This window comes from Mytilus edulis, chromosome 5 (assembly GCF_963676685.1).
Source record: "Mytilus edulis chromosome 5, xbMytEdul2.2, whole genome shotgun sequence".
In the NCBI taxonomy this organism is placed as follows: Eukaryota; Metazoa; Mollusca; class Bivalvia; order Mytilida; family Mytilidae; genus Mytilus; species Mytilus edulis.
This window is the reverse complement of record NC_092348.1, coordinates 85,859,577-85,878,068: the sequence shown is the minus strand read 5'-3', so window position 1 is coordinate 85,878,068 and position 18,492 is coordinate 85,859,577. Positions and strand designations below refer to the sequence as shown.

The 18,492-nt window shown below is 31.9% G+C and overlaps 1 protein-coding gene across 1 annotated transcript in view; it reads left to right on the top strand.

Moving 5' to 3' along the window:
* LOC139525537 (uncharacterized) overlaps nucleotides 1-18,492 on the top strand; it is a 228,890-nt gene that overhangs the window by 204,805 nt on the left and 5,593 nt on the right. The window lies entirely within an intron of this gene.

Here is an 18,492-nt window from a genome sequence, read left to right as displayed (position 1 = left end):
TAGTGAATGTATCTCTATAAATTTTTACCAGAAGGTTCAATACCACTAAAGGAAGGTTGAGATTGATTTTGGGGGCTATGGTCCCAATAGTATTGGAATTAGGGACAAAAAGAGGGAGGAAACTATGTTTTCCTGGCCAATGGACAATTAAGACAATATAAAAGCAGTGTCAGAGAGGTAATACAAAAGCAGTTAACATACAATGTTTGGTCTGTTCGGATTTACATCCCTTGCACTACTTGTAAAAATGTATAAAGAAATGCCTGGTTTTAAACTCATTGAAAAATGGGGGTGGTAGTAGTTTCAATTTTCCCCCCAAATTTCTCAAATTCCAAATTTTTGAAAAGTTTGAAGAAGAAAATTAATCATTTAAATGCACAATATTTCATAATAGATTTGTAAGATCTTGACATTTGTTTTGTATCAGAAACTCATATTATGTCAAGAATTTGATCACAATCCAAATTCAGAGCTGTATCAAGCTTGAATGTTGTGTCCATACTTGGCCCAACTGTTCATGGTTCGACCTCTGCGGTCGTATAAAGCTGCGCCCTGCGGAGCATCTGGTTTATAACTGTTGTTGATTTCAATACTTCCCAAAATAGTTAATTATTAGGCAGTGGCTATAGTATAGAAACTATGCTGTCTTTGTCGGCTCAGATTTAAAATTCTTAATTCAAGCCGGCAGAATAGCATAGTTCAATAAAAATAGCGATTTTTAATATCGTCACTGGCAAAACTGATGCTATTTAGCAAGCTCTAGATATTTAACAGAAGCCAAGTTAAAATCTTTGTTTCATATATGCAATTCAGAGAACCGACTATTATTTCAAAAGCTAATTTAATTTGAACATTTTTTTTAATCTTGAAGCTGTGTAATGGATTTGGTTATAGATCTATTATTAAATGTTTTATCAAATTTATGATGCAATGAGATTTGTTAACTTTATTTTTTTTACACCGGTAACATTGTTAAAAAATTTGAGATATGATTCTTATGCATACATGTAGCATTATACTGTGACTGAATTAGGAATAAATTCAATGCAACAAATAGCTGTGCGATATTCTTGTATTAATTTGTTACTGTTGTTATAAATTATATTTGTCAGTTTGATTGTTACTTTGTACTTTTCAAAATTAAATATACATACACTCTTTGTAAAGAACACGCCGAATAATCATATTCAAAATATTGGTAGTACCGGTAAAATGTGTTTTGCCGACCTGAATTGATATATTTTTAAAAATTAGAGCCGACAAAATAGACCCTGTCTTAATATATACGTGGACATTAAAAATTTACCTGTTGAATTTTTTAAAAGAAGCGGCTTTGTTTGTACCTGTACTTTAGTCAGGAACCTATTATTCAGTTGTTATCGTTTAATTTGTTTTACACTAGTCCTTCTGGAGCCCTGTATAGCTTGCTGTTCGGTGTGAGCCAAGGCTCCGTGTTGAAGACCATAGTTTGACCAATAATTGTTTATTTTTTACACATTTTAACTAGGCGCATTACGTTTACGCCATTTTGGGGATTAAGAAATGTTGCTTTTGCGCGCAGCTTTTGATAACATATGCGCGCATTTATCTTAAAGCTAAACTGAATAGCAGAATATGTTGGAATTATAGATGCACACTATTTCAACATGTCGGTTCTAGGCTTAAAAGATTCAAATATAGACTCTCTTAACTTACACAGACCCTTTGTGTAACCCTAAAACAGAGAAAATAACCATATTATCATCACACATGTAGGAAATTAAATTATTTCATCTCGTAAGGATAAGAATTACTATTAGTTAAAGCCATTTTACAATCGTTAACACATAATGAAAAAAAGTATGGGAGATAACACACTTCCCTGCTGTGAAGTAATCAGGGGCCGTGTCAATGAAAGTATCCTAGGATATGTCCTAAGATATGTCTTAGGACATTATTTAGGATGGTCTTAGGACGTGTCTGAGACATTTTTTAGGATGTAAAACAAAGCTATCTTAGGATAGTCCTAACTACGAATGGTCCTAAGACCATCCTAACACATTTATTTAATTGAAAAAAATATGTAGGGAATTCAATGAAATATATTTTTATTCTATTTCACTATATGTGTAGAGGCAGAAAGGAGGACTCTTTTATGGAAAACAATTTATACATAATAAAAGTTTTAACGTAATACTTGTAGAACGTTATTGTACACGACAAAAAAATATAAATGAATTGCATACGACAACAAAACTAAATAGTCACACAACTTTGTTAAATGACATATTCGATTCGTGTTAGAATTTAATGTTAGTATGTAAATTGTTTTGTCTTTGGGTCCACTCGATTTCATTGCATGTATTGAATAAGGATTAAGTAAAAGGAAGTCATTCCCCCCCCCCCCCCCCCCCCCCATTTAAATTAACATGGCACCGTTACTCATGATGATAGCATTTTTTTAAGCAAAAAGGACAGCCCCATTTATTCCATATAAATGTATGAGCGTAACGATATAACATCGTCATACATACTTTTTGGAGATTTTCTCTTGATGTCCATTTCATATAGAGTTGTGTACAGAAAAGCAATTTTAGTTAATAGTAAAGCATTTCACCAAATGACTTGTCCGCAATATCTCAATGTAAGTTCTAGCACACCCACACAAATATCTTGTAATATGCTTATTATTCCCAAAACTCAAACTAAATACTATGAACGCTTTTATTTTTATATCTGGAAGCATTTTAAATAACAAATTTGTCTACAAATTGAAAATAATGTAACACAATTGAATCTTTAAAAAATATTGAAAATTTTGTTTAATTAGTTTATTTTTCATAACATTATACTAGTTTAATATTGTATTAGTATTTTTATTAATGAATTTATGCCATATTTGTTTTTTATTTCGTTTTAGGACATCGTAACTTTTAGGACTATCCTAAGACACCTATTTATATATCCTAACTTTAGGACCAAATGTAGGACATATCTTATTTTAGGACGTATGATACATTTTTAGGTTTACCAAACGAATATTTGAAATTTCTAAAATGGAAGAATAACGACATTAAAGTCCGATAAAATGCCTTTTCGTTTCTACTATTAAAACAGTCACAGTGACACATATTATAATTGTTAATGCATGATCGAGCAGTAAGTTTAATAAAAACAAACTGTTACATAATATGAAAGTCTTTTTATATATGGGCGTTTTTCAATAAAAACGTACTTTCTTGTCCCAGCCACTTTAAAAAAAAAAATGTGTTTGATCTTTGCAAGTAATTTTTTTGTGCAGTCAGTACATTGAACTAGATATAACATTTTTAAGCAAAGAAACAGTTTATTTTTTAGAGGGATTGATAAGATATTGATTACTGAATGGTCCAAAACAACCAAAATGGCATTTCCCTAGGGGCGTATGACATTTGCGCCGATTTTTAAAATTTTCATTCTTTCATTTGCGCCGATTTCATTTTTTCATTTGCGCCGATTTTATATTTGCTCCTAATTGGATTTACAGGTAAGTTAATACTTGTACATATACTATTCCGTGCAGGTATATTGGAAAAATCTGTTTATAAACAAAGGTTTTAGTTAATTTTGATTCATATTGTTCTGAACTTTGCTGTAATTGATGGACATATTGCACACTGCAACGAGCCGAGGAGTCATTTTTTTTAACCATCGACGGCCATACACATAAGTACGTTAATAGCAAGACAAAGAAAAGATGGATTTCGTTATTGACAATTACAACAAATATAGAAGAGACAAAATCACAAGAAAGGAATATATTAGATATGTTGCCTATAAATACTCAGCAATAACAGATTTATGATTTTAATGTATTCCTTTTTTATGGATTTGAATGCTGTAAATAGATTTTCAATTCGTCATTTTAGTATAAACCAGAGTGCTTTTATCTAAAGTTTTTACTTCTTGATTTTAAAGTATGTGAATATAGTGTACAACTAGATGACAGAAGAGGTCTATGATGATAAATTAAAAATAACATGACTTGGATGGAGAGTTGTCTCATTTGCACTCATACCCAAATTCTGTATATCTTTTCACCTGTAATTAACCTGTAATTTACCTGTAAAAAATCGGCGCAAATGAAAACAAAAATCGGCGCAAATGAAAGAAAAAATCGGCGCAAATGAAATACAGATCGGCGCAAATGCAAAACGCCGGTCCCTAGACCGCCTGTTCAACATCTATACTCTCAAATATCGTAAAAAAATGTAGAAATAAATATTAATTTTACTTAATATAAGTTCTTTATTAATTCAAAAGTATGTTTAGAGCCAACATATTTTAACATTAGGGTTTTACAAAAGAAGTGATGCTTTTATAACGGCAATTAAACTGTTGGTAAGAAAAATTGAGCACATCAAATGGACCAGAGTGATACCGTATTTTTGTAAATGTTCACTACGAAACGGGTCAAATCCTTCAGTAACTTGTTTTAAAATTATGAAAAAAATATCAGTGTACAGCTTAATAACGCTTTGATGAATACAGTCAGTCTTGTTACTATTGCAATATTGCAATATTGGGGTTGTGAGAAAAAAATAAAACATGTGAATACGTCCCCTACGAAATGGTCCCCTACGAAACAAGTTTGGGAGAAAAACGTTTCGTAGTGGACACTACTACTACCATGCAGTCTTTTTTTTACTCTTTTTTCAATTATATTCGTGCAAAGCAAATAACAAAGGTTAGTTTCATGTAATTTTTATTATGTTCTTATTAACATAGAATAGGGTTGATGTCAACTACGAAACTTTTTGTCCACTACGAAACGGTTTTGTCAACTACGAAACGCATCAAAATGTCCACTACGTAACATGAGTTGTAGCTTCATATGTGAAGTACTGTCTAATCTTTATCGATAAAAAATGAATCTCCAATTCAGAAAAAAATGAGATTTTTCTAGTATATAAAGTGAACAAACTGGAATGTCTATAGGAAACATTTAAAATTGCAAAAAATATGTGTGTTTAGAAGCAGTTTCGTTTTTGTCCCCTACGAAACAGTACACAAATTATGAAAATAATATAATTTTAAAGTGTATTTAAGATTGCACTTTTTGTTTACAAACAGGTCTATAATAGAGGTATTCAAAATAACTCTTGAAGTGTTATTGCAGCACTTATAATGATAAATCTATACGTCTTCATAAAATATTGACATATTTTGTACAAACACGAGAACTGTTATGAGTCATCTTTAGGATTCCCTGTTCGAAAATTCAGCAAAATGTTGTTTCAAAGGTTGAAGTGCTTTTAAAAAATTACCCTGGTGTGAATCGATTTATGATCCGAGACCACAGTTACTTCGTAGTGCATTTCTTTAAGACAATAAATGAAAATTAAAAAAATCATACCTGCGCTTTCTCAATAATATTTTTACAATGTTTTGTACTACTTTTGGGACACATTATTTCAAAATTAATTCATCAGCTCTAACATAAAATATGGACAATGTTAAGGGGGTCTTGCAATCTTTTGACAGCTTCCTGAGTGCTAATTATTAACCTTTTTTCAGCTGGACCAAATTACTACTTTACTTTAATTAAAATTCATGACCCGAATTTGTGTACAGTGTTATTTTTACCCCCCCTTTTTTTCCCCTTACTGTGGAACCTGAAACATAAAGAAATAAATTTGGGAGGAGTAAAAAAAAAATTGGCAAGCAACACTATGTCCATACTAGGGACTATACGGAAATCAAAGGACGATAACTGTAGTCTCGGATCATATGTATCATTTAAAAAAAGATGAATTGCAAAATTGATCCGAAGTTACTAATTCATACAACCCAGTCGTAGGCGAATCAGAACGAACAGTACCCAAAGAACAACATATACATAGATGCATGCAATCATGCATATATTGAAACCTTTTTTGATTGATGGTGCAACATTTTGTCTCTCCTGTTTTTTGGGGTTATTTAGAAGAGGTTTCGATAAAATTTACTACTCCCTTTGATGAAGTGACCGAGATTTTTGTTTCCAACACGTTATTGCACTTTTTACAAATAACATTGGTGTAATTAATAAATATGTTGGTAACAGCATAGACACGACAAAAGTGTACCCAAATTTTATTCATTAAATGTCTTGAAATTTTTATCTCTACACTGTTATAGAAGGAGAATAATGTAACGGTTGATTTAAGTAACGCGAATGTTGTGTCCATTTTTGCCAAAACTGTTCAGGGTTGGACCTATTAAAATTAATATATTTTTACGTTACTGTTTAAAAAACAATAAAAAAGGTCAAAAGTCATAAACATTTGAGCGAAAATAAAAAATAAGCATAGGACAATTTCGCGAAAATTTAAATTAAAAATAAGCATAGGACATTTGAGCGAAAATAAAAATAAACACAGGACATTTGAGCGAAAATAAAAATAAGTATTGGACATTTGAGTGAAATTAAAAAATAAAAAATAAGCATAGGACATTTGAGCGAAAATAAAAATTAAAAATAAGCATTGGACATTTGAGCGAAAATAAAAATAAGCACACCTACATTTGAGTAAAAAAAATAAGCACAGGACATTTGAGTGAGAAAAAAAAATATGCATCGGACATTTGAGCAAAAAAAAAGAAATTCGAAGGAGTACCGCTTTCGTTCGCCAGATACAGTCAGGATTCTATATCCATCAAAATCATCTCCCCATTACGCCAGTACATTTTTACAATCGTAAAAATTTTTACAATCTTAAAAATGGAAGTCATTGTATGGATGACGCGCTGCCAATATTGCTTTTGAAAACCGTTAAATTTATCTACACAATAACGATCCTTATATGGCAGTTGAATTTTAAAAGAAAAATTATCTACTAGCTAATGAACACCAGTTAACGTACTTGTCTGCATTCAGTCAACTTCAAACTATTATCTGATCGGTTGTCAGGTGGGATTTTCAAAAATTCTTAAAAAAATTCTGGTTCAATATTTCGTTAAAGGGGAGTCTAAAAAATAAGTTAAGACATTTTGATTTTTGTCACCTGTTTCATAACCTTTTAAGCAAGAAAATGTGTAAGTTAAAAGAAATATGTCATGCCGTTTGACTTTAGACGGTAGTGTGCAGTCCTTTGGAGACTTTGGAGTGATGAACCCGCAAATGTTGATTAATCTATTTTTGTATTCTCTCATTGATGGCCTTCTGCCGTTTCCTGCTATTTATCCGTTGTTGTCTCTTTGACACGGTCCCTATTTCCTATCTCTGTTTTATCTTGTGAGAAACGTAGCCGTAGGCAGAGATGTTCGTTGAATGTCCGTTGGAGTATTGTAGTAATTTTAACTATGAAATATAGTTTAACATACAGGGGCCTGGGGCCTGTTTATCGAAGCTGTCTTAGGATTAGGACGTGTCCTAAGACCAACTTAGGACACATCTTAGTCCTAAGTGGGTTTATCAAACATGTCGCAATTTAGGAAAATCCTAGAAATTGTCCTAACTTTAGGATACCAATTTAGGTGTCTTAAGATGGTCTTAGGATGGTCCTAACTTTAGGATATATTCGAATTTCGTCTTTTGATCATTTTTAAGCGTATTATTTTTTTAGCAGTAGAAAAAATATTTGAAATTCCCCGTATTTATATGAAAAATGCACGAGATTTGCCTTTGAACTGTTAAAGGATGAAACTGTGACACTTCGAATTCAACTGACCCAAGAACATGTTATGATTTTTACGGATTATTTATCTAGTTTCAAATTAGTTTGTTAAATTTTTATATAATACGTAGTTACTATTTTTGTCTCATGTTTTTTTCCCATACAGTTGAAATGTACAATTATTAATCAAATTATTTAATACCTTTAATTTAAAACTAGTTATTAGTTTTTAATTAACCATATTTAAAAATAAAAATTTTGATAAAATATGATATCATTTTTTATTTTTTTCATATTCATTTTGTCTTTTCTTTTCCGCCAATATTTAGGACAGCGGTTAGGACGTCCTAGCTAAGATATTCCTAAGAGAGTTTCGATGTGCATACTGAGACGTGTCGTAAGTCGGTCCTAACTTTATCCTAAATTATGTCCTAGGAAATTCTTAGGATCGATCTTAGGACAGTTTTGATTAACAGGCCCCTGGTTTTCGAAAGTATCTTATGACTAAGACATGTCTTATGATGGTCTTAGGACATGTCATAGTCGTAAGATATGTTTTCGAAAGTGTCGTAAACTTAAGACCCCTCGCGACATGACTTATGATGGTCATATGATTGTCAACTAAAATTTTAATTACTTTTCATGTATAATTTCATGTTCATTGCAATAAAAATATTAGTTGTGTTTCTCAGTTAGCTAAATAGTAAAGTTTTTTTTTTCTCAACTACGTTAATTAAAATTTGAATCTCCTGCGACATACAATTTTGATTTTTTTCTAACTCATGGTTTTGTATAATAAATATACATATTATTTCGTTCCTAGTATATTTAAAATAGTACTGTATTAACGTATGTGCACGGGCATTCGTTAAGCGGGTACTCGATGTACCGAATCTAAAAATTATTCAGTTAAATAACAATGCATGTATACACGAAAGCGAAGTTCAAGATTTATTATGTATTACAAACTAAATTTATTCAAATTATCAACTCATATTTAAATTCCTTTTTGTATAAAATTTCATGTTCATTATAATGAAATAAATAAAATATTCGTAAATGTTAAGAACGGTAATAATTAATATGTTCATACTTTTCATTTTCATTTTTATATTTATCCCTTTTTAATCATTATTTAAAATAATAGAACATAATGTTCACTTATGACAGACATAAGAGCATCATAGCTATGACTCTCTTAAGACAGCTATGATAGTCATAAGATGATCATAAAATATGTCCTAAGATATATCTTATGACATATCTTATGATATTTTCGAAAACCAGGCCCCTGCTTAACATACGAACTTTAACAATAAGGGAGAGGGGGTGATGAATATATGTGTTTTCTAAATATATCATAATCTCTACTTTAATGTACAGTCAAACCTGGTTATGAGATCCCTCTGTAGTGCATTTCATATAGTTTAAACCTGGGCCGGTTTCACGAAGCTAACTACACTAAGACATGTCATAAGATATGTCTTAGGACATGTCTTATGACCCTGGGGCCTGTTTATCGAAACTGTCCTAAGTTCCGTCCTAAGAATTTCTTAGGACAGAATTTAGGATAAAGTTAGGACCGACTTACGAAACGTCTCAGCATGCACATCGAAGCTATCTTAGGAATATCTTAGCTAGGACCTCCTAACCGATGTCCTAAGTATTGGCGAAAAAGAAAATACAAATTAGATATGAAAAAATACAATATGATATCATATTTTATCAATAATTTTGTTTTTTCAAATATAGTTAATTAGAAACTAATTAGTAGTTACATTAAAGATAATAAATGATTATTGTATAATATTTGTACTTTAAACTGTATAAAGCAAAACATAAGACAAAAATAATAACTACGTATTATATAAAAATTTAACAAACTAATTGTAAACTAGATATATAATCGGTAAAAATCATTACATGTTTTTGAGTGAGTTGAATTCGAAGTGTCAAGGTTTCAATATTTAACAGTCCAAAGACAAATCTCGTGCATATTTCATATAAATTCGGAGTATTTCAACTATTTTACTACTGGTAAAAACGACAATACGTGTGAAAATGATCAAAAGGCGAAATTGAATATATCCTAAAGTTAGGACCATCCTAAGACCATCTTAAGACACCTAAATTGGTATCCTAAAGTTAGGACAATTCCTAGGATTTCCTAAGTTGAGACATGTTTGATAAACCCACTTAGGACTAAGATGTGTCCTAAGTTGGTCTTAGGACACGTCCTAATCCTAAGAGAGCTTCGATAAACAGGCCCCTGTTATGGCTATCCTATGACATATTTCAGACCTCGTGTCAATGTAGAATGTCTTTCCGCTAAATTACTTAAACGTATTGATTAATATAATTAGAAATTTTACAAAATTATTATAAAAAATAAGTGCAACCGATATAAATAATCTATAAATAATATACCAATATACATAGAATACTTTAAATACAAAATTTTGAAAAAAAAAAGAATAAAATGAAGAAAAAAATTGTACTAGTGAGATGAATTCAATTTGTCACTGTATTGGTTATAATAAGGTTAAAGGATACACAATCGTGCATTCTTGATATAAATTAATCGAATGTTGACGGATTATATAAAAATTAGTGTCTTTTATATAAATAAACGTACGACTATCCTAAGACCATCATAAGACACCTCTACTGTAGTCCTAACTTTGTGACCAATTTAAAGAGATGTCCTAATTCAGGACCGCTTTGTGAAACCCACTTAAGACTAAGATATGTCGTAAGACCATCCTAAGACATGTCTTACTCATAAGACAGCTTCGTGAAACTGGCCCCAGTATTAAAAGACCACCTGTCTTAAGAGACCACATGTTTGCTCTCCCTTTAGTGGTCTCTTCAAACAGTTTCATTGTATGTGCCTATTTTTTTCGGTCAGCAAAAATTTAAAGAATAAATTTAATGTGTATATGTTGGCTACGAGAACTACGTCGGTATTCAGAATCTGGGGCCGTGTCAACGAAGCTGTCCTAGGACTAAGACATGTCTTATGATGGTCTTAGGACACGTCTTAGTCCTAAGTCGGGTTAACGAAAGTCTCCTAAAATAAGATATGTCCTAAATTTGGTCCTAAAGTTAGGATATACAATTAGATGTCTTAGGATAGTCCTAACGGTTACATCGTCCTAAAACGTAATAAAAACAACAAACATGGCATAAACTCAATACTAAAAATACTAATACAATATTAAACTATCATTAGATAAAATAAATTAAAAAAAATATTGTTAAATGTTTGTTAAAGATTTAATTGTATTATATTAAATTATTTTGTGCTGCCTTTTTTGAACTATAAGCAACATATTTTAAATAGTTCAAATATGGGAAAAAGTTTACTTCTTGTTTACCTATTCCTGATTCGATACAAGTAATGAAATCGAGTGGACCTAAGGACAAAACTAGTTTATGTACTGAAATTGCAGCACGAATATCACAAAGTTTTGTTACCATTTACTTTTATTTTCGTATTAAATTCATTTATATCTTTTATCATATTTAATAACGTCTTTATTAGTAAATTTCCGTAAAAACTTTTATTTTGCGTTAATTGTTTTCTATATAAGAGTCAACCTCCCTCTCTTTACATATGTCCTAAAATACGATTCAATCTATGTCATACAAATCTCTACATATATTTTCAATTAAATAAATTTGTTAGGATGGTCCTAGGACCATCGTAGTTAGGACTGTCCTAAGACAGCTTTGTTTTACATCCTAAGACATGTCTCAGACACGTCCTAAGACCATCCTAAATAATGTCCTAAGACCTATCTTAGGACATGTCCTAGGATACTTTCATTGACACGGGCCCTGTATAAAATCTTGAAAGAATATTATCAGAAAAAAAATAATGGCGGTTCACGTGAAAATCAATTACAACATGTTGTTGCTGAAAACAATTTATTACCGTAATCTGCCTTTTAACTTTTTCCAACAAAGAAACTTGCATATTAAATAATAAAGTGTTTAATTGATTTCGGAAAAGGAAAGTTATATAATATAGGATCTTATTTGTTTAACACTTTTATCTACAAGTCATTTAATTCTTGAAATAGTAAATAGTTTTTTTTTTTTTTATATATAATTCTCTTAATTTTTCAATTTTTTATTCCAAACACTCTGACTAAAAAAGCTCTTCATTTTTATCTGGAAGTATTTTCTGGCTCAAATTTGTCGACAAATTTGAAAATTGTAACACAATTCATCTATAACAAATGTTGAAGAATATGTGTTTTAGCTAGTTTAATTCAAACAGTATATATATATAATATTTTATATTGTATAAGTATTTTTATTTCGGAGCTTATGTCATATTTGTTGTTTAATTTTTTTATTGTTATTGTAATTTTTAGGAATATCCCAAGACACCTATGTATATTTTAACTTTATGACAAAATTAAGGACATAGCTGTTAAATGAGTATTCATTTGGCCAGACTTGTATCTTCGACGTGTCTTCAGACCATCCTAAGACACATCTTAGTCCTAAGACAGCTTTGTTGATACGGTCCTTGATAAATTGAGTTTTTGTTTATTATGGTTTAAATAAAAATACAAAAAGCGTTTAAGTCGGATTGATTATTATCCTTCTTGACTTTGTCAATACATTGAATGGCAGATCGATAGTTTTTAGAAGACTATGATGGATAAAAATACGCATGTCATTTCAACAAGAACGTTCATATATATTGGCAATTTGGAAAACAAAATAAATCTCCCAGAAAAGAAGCGGGTATGCTAAACTGAAATGTATTTTTTTATCAGTCCGATATTCACCGATTTTCTTTCGAAACAAAACTCAGTGAAGGCTCAATATTAAATTTCTGTACGAAATTTATTTTTGAACGTGGCTCAAGATCTTATTTTACAGTCATTATCTTTGTACTATGTATTCTTCATTCCAAACTGTCTACCGATGCATATAGGTGGATCCAGCACCCCCCTCTTTTTGTGGTAAACAAATGTAACATAGGAAATCACTGAAGCGGGACTGAAGCAGGACTGGAGCGGTCCCACCTAAGGTCATTCAGTGCCCCTCCCTTTTTACAAAAAGTTCTGTATCCGCCACTGTGATGTACGAGTTTATGGCGGTTTGATTTAAAGTAAAAAAAAGTCCAGAGTTTACGGAAAATGAGAATATTTTTTAAGCGGAATTTTTTGGGTTTTTTTTTCAAAAAGTGAGTTGCGGTCTTAAATCAAGTTTAACCTTGCAACAAGGTCATGTTTGTTTGGTCTTCTAAAATCATTAACCTTGTAAGTGGTTGTCTTTTATACGATTGGAAACGTGCTTTTGTTTTAGGACTTTTATTTTATTGTCAGATCTTGGATAGACTCTCCATAATTTATTCATATCTTTTCTATACGTATTAGTGTAAGACATATTGTAAACTAGATGTTTAAACTTTTTAATGATCAAACCTTGGTTTGTAGATATTTAATTTTTTTCTTAATGGATGAATCATTGGTGAAGTCCTAGTCTCTTTTTGTTATATATGTTTAAGGGCACATCATCAACGTGTGAACCTATTTCCTGTCTTCGTATTACCGGAACCGAGCTTATGACACTCCATCGGGACTCAGACATACCTGATAAAACATGTTTTTTTTTCGAACCTGCTTGCAAAAAAATCGAGTTTTGTGCGCTATGAAGAACCATATAAATTTGGGATATCTTCTGTTTCTCTTGAAAACTTCCCCATCCCTTCATAACTCAATATTATTGGGGGTTTAAAATTATGATTTCGCCTTCATTGCAAAAAGCTTTGTGGAATGTAAGTATTTTTGTTAAGCAATTTACATCCGTCACTTGGAAGCTTTTATATTTTTAAAGTAATAGACAAATTTTAAACGAGGACCGCAAAAAGACCCAACAGTGAATTGTCGGAACCAGAGCTAGAAACACAAAGTGCTCTCATAAGATTTGATATTTTTTAGTAAAGAATTTGATATTTAATCTTTTTCTCCTTCAAATTGTCGAATCATGCTTCCTTTTTCCATGCCTTGGCAGTGGTTGTGCAACCGATTGATAGGTCATGAATTGGGTTTCCCCGATGTCTGTTATTTTGTTAGCAGACAAACTTTATCCAAATCAGTATCCTATGACACCATATACACGGCAACAAAACGTCCGAACACCAAAATACAAGAATTTAAGATTTTTTTACGGAATACTATGTTACCTTAGATCATACAATTGACATTTGAGAATCTGTAGAGGCATCCAAAATGAAATGAACCCATTATCTGTCATTCAGTGGTATTTGAGACCTTTTATTATTTTAAATGAGATTTCAACTCCTAAGACATTTGATATTTATTTAGATAGAATTGAGAATTGAAATTGGGAATGTGTCAAAGAAACAACAACCCGACCAAAAAGCAGAAACAGGTCCATTTGGTTATATAGCCCTTCAACTGTTTCGGTTCTTATCCGAAACTTTGACTTTGAAATATTCGGCTTTGAGCTATCCTGATTGGGTCAATCAAGAAATGCGTTTCGGACGCATAAAATTTGTGAAGAACACTTATTTACTATTCACAACCTTGCTTTCTCGGTCAAAATATATTTACTCGTGTCAGAAATATATATTGTTGAAGCCTTAAACAACGCAATAGAATACATGTTTTTATTATTTTGAGTATCGGCCCTGTATTTTCCAAGTCTTATACAAATAAGGGAACTACCATTTAACTTCCAGGGATAAGGAGTGGGGTTATGTTTTTTTCCAAAAAAAATATCCTGAATCCCGGATTGATGGAAAAAATAATCTGAATTCACATTTCCCCCATACCTTATAATGTTAAATTTTGAAAAAGTTAATTGCAGCTAAAGTAATCTATTCCTGGGATAGAAAAGCCTACATAAATAAGGCCGTTGGTTTTCTCGTTTAAATTGTTTTGCATGGTCATTTCGGGGCCTTTTATAGCTGACTATGCGGTATGGGCTTTGTTCATTGTTGAAGGCCGTGCGGTGACCTGGCCTAAATGTGTTACTTTCTGTGTCATTTTGGTCTCTTGTGGAGAGTTGTCTCATCGGCAATTATACCACATCTTCTTTTTTATAATTAGTAACTCAAAGTTTTGTAAACAGTCATTTTTTTATATATGACCATATCAATGATAATTCATGTCAGCAATTATGTGCTGACTCATGAGCTGGTTATTATCCCCTGCTCATAGAAATGTTATGAATGAAACAAATATGAAATGTATCTTTGTGTTACAAAGATGTCATTTGAGTTGAACTTGAGTGGGTTTTTTTTACATCTAAGTCAAAACATATTCATTATAGATATATCATTTTCAATTTATGATACATTATAACATCTAACAACTACACTCCGTCCCCTAAAAAGCCTTCCAATTCAGTAATGTGCACATCACATCACGTCAAGATAAAATGATATTTTAGAGAATCAAAAGAAACCGATTTTGTATCATATAAAACCTCTGTACTTGATAACACGTCATTATTGTGCATTCGGAATGATTTTTAAAATTGCAACTTTTTCAGAGGGTTACTTAGAGTATATTTTGTTGTATAACTGATAGCATATTAATCTATTGCAATAAAAAATTTTAATATCTAATAACATTTGTAGATTTAGTTAACAAAGTCCTTATATTTGTATAAAGTAACATTCGTTTATAGTGGAAAAATGTTTTAACGTTGAATAAGCTACAATTAAAAATTGCTTGCTGGTCCCTCTCTGTGATTACTATTATATTACGCTGGTTCATTTCCCAATCAATCTGTCATCAAGGAAAGATAATAAAATAGAATTCTCGTTCATAGTCTTTTTCAAAAATGATGAACGGTTCTTTATATTGGTATGTAATCATTTTAAACGTTTCAAATTTATGAAATTATATTCGTACATCAATGTTTTTGATACACCAATAACAAAAAATGAAATATATTGAATTGATACATTTTGTAATTATTCAAAATTATATCAGAAACCTAAACTTAATTATAAAATAATGAACCTGTTAAGGGGAGAGAATACTCGCATAACTTTTTCGAATTGGCACATAATACAACGAAATGTCACTCTTGCATACAAATGGCACATCAGTATAATTAATTATCTGCGAAATCGTCCCCCACCTTCAATGATGATTCTAAATTATAAATATAACCAAAAGTTGTTAATCTATAGATAGTTAAGACTAATGAAAGCTAACCCAATGTAAAAATATTTCTTTGCAATTTTTTAAAACTTCCTCAGAAAAATACTCGAGCCACTTGACTTTCATAGCTCAAAATTAACGTTTTTACACAATATTCGAATAAAGTAGTTGAATATCATTCGCTTCTCAAAGTGTAAGACGCAATAAAAATCGTATGCTTGCACCATCCTACCGAAATACGGATTTAATTAAGTCCTGAACATTTCGACATTTCTTCGTATATTTTGAACAAAACCGGTTTTAACCAAATCACCAAACTCCGAAACAGTGGTGACGTTGCTTCGCTAAACTATCAACGTTAGTTAAAGTCAACGTAGCGTAGTAAAGAGGACGTAACCGCTGTTTCGGAGTTCGCCAAATCACAAGTACGTGTTAAGATCCGACTAAATACCTATTTTCCTATATGGTCAGGTAAAGTTGCTATTAAATAACATTGCTCATTATTTCATTTGAGTAGAGATTTATCCAGACTCATTCAATTGGTATGATATATGAGGCCCCTCATGGGGGGGGGGGGGGTGGGGGGGGGTCCTAGTAATCACATAATCACCATTTTTTTGCCAATATAATCACATAATCATTAAATATTTGCTTATCTTTAGTAATCAAATAATCATAAACTAAAATTACAGTCCTAGGTAATCAAATAATCATGAATATTTGGCTTAATAATCAAATAATCATTAAAAAAACGGCCAAGTAATCACATAATCAAAAACCCCATGAGGGCCCTCATATATTGTGTTCCTGATTTACCTCGTAATTGTAGCCATTTAGTATGACAATCATTATTCTAAAACAACAATACACCATAAAAGTATGGATTTTTATTGAGATTTGTATGAGTTAAAAGGAAAAATACAAAAAAAAAAAACACAAATTATTAGAATTTGATATGATTTTTAACATATGTTAGTATAATCTATCTACGTGTGACGTGTTTTTTTTTATAACATGTGTTAAAAAATAAAAAATGAACGATCATACATGGCAATACATTAAATGTGCGCCAAGTAGTTCTAGTAGTATACACACTTAATAATGCGAATCGATAAACATCGTGGGATGGGTACTTATAATTAGGATTTTCTTTTTAATCTATAATTAAGGGTAAACGTGACACAGTAGAATCAAAAACTGCTATCGAAAATTATGATAAGAAGTGCGTCAAAAAGACGCAACTCCAAATCACTCAGATCTCATTGTTCGGTCTTTATCCACAGGGGCTTGTTTAGTGGGTCAGACGAGGTTTAACTGTCAATGGCGATCGCTATCCTATATAAAATACCAATTAGGATAGCGATCGCCATTGACAGTAAAACCTCGTCTGATCAAATACCAATTAGGATAGCGATCGCCATTGACAGTAAAACCTCGTCTGATCAAATACCAATTAGGATAGCGATCGCAAATACCAATTAGGATAGCGATCGCCATTGACAGTAAAACCTCGTCTGATAAAATACCAATTAGGATAGCGATCGCCACTGACAGTAAAACCTCGTCTGATAAAATACCAATTAGGATAGCGATCGCCACTGACAGTAAAACCTCGTCTGATAAAATACCAATTAGGATAGCGATCGCCACTGACAGTAAAACCTCGTCTGATAAAATACCAATTAGGATAGCGATCGCCACTGACAGTAAAACCTCGTCTGATAAAATACCAATTAGGATAGCGATCGCCATTGACAGTAAAACCTCGTCTGATAAAATACCAATTAGGAAAGCGATCGCCACTGACAGTAAAACCTCGTCTGATAAAATACCAATTAGGATAGCGATCGCCACTGACAGTAAAACCTCGTCTGATAAAATACCAATTAGGATAGCGATCGCCATTGACAGTAAAACCTCGTCTGATAAAATACCAATTAGGATAGCGATCGCCACTGACAGTAAAACCTCGTCGGACCCACTAAACAAGCCCCTGTGCTTTATCCTCACTTGATTCAAAAATTCTTTCATTTAAATAAACTAACCAATTTAAGAAAACCATCAGACCTGTTTTATTTATAATGTTGTTTATTTTTACAGGTCGCTCAGCATTTCCCAACAAAAGCGTAAACGCATTTCATCGCCATGTTTAGACAACAAAAGACAGAAGCAAGAAAGATTACCAAAGCCACCATATTCATACACCGGTATGATAGTCCTTGCCATAGACAACCAACCAGACAAGACAATCACTACCTCCGTATTGTTTGATTTCCTCCGCACTCTATTTCCATTCTTCTGTACTGCTTACACTGGTTGGAAACACACTGTTCGCAAGACACTCAGCATCAACAGATGTTTTGAATGTATTGACCGCATACATCATGGAGGGAAAGTATGGACCGTAGTCTTCGCCAAAGTTCCACGTGACGTGTTCCTGTTGCAAAAGAACAATATAGTTGACTCAGGTTCATGGGCACCAACACTTTATCAACATTTAAACTTAAAAGAGATAGCTCTACCAGCCAACAATATTTGTACTGAAGCCATTCCACATAGTTCCATGTCCGAATGCTCATTTTCTGCAATAACAACATCGTCTGCAACTGTTACTGAACCGTCATCTCATTCCGTCATTCCTGATTTCAACTTTAGTATAGACAGCATGTTTACCAATATCAACCAATCACAAGTACAGGAAGAAACTGACGATT